Raw genomic sequence first — 1,790 nt, 5'->3', positions numbered from 1 at the left:
ACACAACCCTGCTTGCTGAAACTGAGGAGGACCTGAAGCGCTTGCTGCAGAAGGTCAAGGACTGCAGCCTCCTATATGGATTAAAGCTCAACATCAAGAAAACAAAGTTTCTCACCACTGGCCCAATTGGCAGCATCAGTATGGATGGTGAAGAGAGTTAGATAGTTAACAATTTTAGTTTACTTGGTTCCACAGTCAACACTCTTGGTAACAGCAGCCAGGAAATTAGGAGATGAATTTCATTGGGAAGGTCAGCTGTGAGGGAGCTCTCAAGAGTACTGAAGAGCAACAATGTCAGGGTGGAGAGTAAGGTGCTCTTGATCCAGGCTATAGTTTTCCCAATTACATGCTATAAATCAGAGAGTTGGACAGTGAAAAGAGGTGATAGAAGGAGAATTGATGCCTTTGAGCTGTGGTGCTGGAGAAGAGTGTTGAATATACCATGGACTGCTAGGAGAACAAACGGGTTTGTCCTGGACAGGGTGAAGCCAGGCTACTACTTGGAGACAAGGATTCTGAAGCTTCTTCTGACCTACTTTTGGCATGCGACAGGGAGGGACTGGTCCTTGGAGATGGACATCATGTTTGGAGAGTGGAAGGGTAGAAAAGGAGAGGAAGACCCTCAATGAGATGGATCGATTCTCTGAGGGGAGTGGTGGGAATGAATGTGTTTGAGAAGGAGAGGTTGGCACAGGATATAACGGCATTTAGGGCTCTTTTACATAGGGTTGCTATGACTCGCAAGCGACTCGATGACACATAACACCAACAACATGCATTCAATGCAGTATTACGTGTAGTGTGTAGCTATAGTAAGTGTTAGAACACCCAAACAACCTCACTGTCAGTGAATCCCTTCTAACTCCTACTCTCCATTTAGTTGCCAACCTGTACATTTCAACAGAACATGACCGCCCACTTTTCTCTCACACAGCTACTAGTGAATTTGAGCCACTAGAGATGTGCAGCTGTTTAATTAGCATAATTCAGTACAGACTACATCATCACAACTCCCCAAATTTGTTATGATGTTGTTGCTGTCATATGTCGTTGAGTCATCTGATACTTATAGCAACCCTATGTATAACAGCCCTAAACCCTGCTCTATCTGGTGCCAATTTTATTGTCTAAGACAAGCTATTACCCCAGTCACTGAATCAATCCATCTCATCTAGGGTCTTCCTCTCCTGCGCTGTCCCTCCATCCTCCCAAGCATGACATTCATCTCCAAGGACTGGTCCGTCCTTGCAACATATCCAAAGTATGTCAGAAGCTTCAGAATCCTTGCCTCCAAGGAGTGGCCTGATTTGAACCCTTTCCAGGAAGAACCTGTTTGTTTTCCTCACAGTTCATGGTATATTTAATACTCTTTTTCAGCACCACAGCTCAAAGCATTAATTCTCCTTCTATTACCCTAGTCATTGTCCAGCTTCCTGATGCAAACTAATTTTTTTATTGCTTGGTAAATTTGCAAATAATTGCAAAGACCATGGCCTGTATTAGTTGCACATTAGTCTCCAGACTGGCTTCATTGCTCTTCAGTAAGTTGGAGAGGTCTCTGACAGCAGACTTTCCGAATGTAATTTATATTTTAATTACCTGGCTGTTAGTACCAAGAGTGTTGACTGTAGAGCCAAGATACAAAAAAATATGGCAGTGAGATAGCACCTAAGAACAACAATACTGTGCAGGTAATAATGTGTATATAATAAAATTACAGTGACTTGAGCACTAAGTCCATGAGTGAATTACTATGCTGAATTACTTATGCAAATTCTAAAAAAAAAAAA

This window comes from Elephantulus edwardii, unplaced genomic scaffold, assembly GCF_000299155.1.
Source record: "Elephantulus edwardii isolate Elephantulus edwardi_28Jun2011 unplaced genomic scaffold, EleEdw1.0 scaffold00023, whole genome shotgun sequence".
Classification (NCBI taxonomy): domain Eukaryota; kingdom Metazoa; phylum Chordata; class Mammalia; order Macroscelidea; family Macroscelididae; genus Elephantulus; species Elephantulus edwardii.
The sequence above is the reverse complement of the archived record's forward strand: the minus strand, read 5'-3'. Positions refer to the sequence as shown.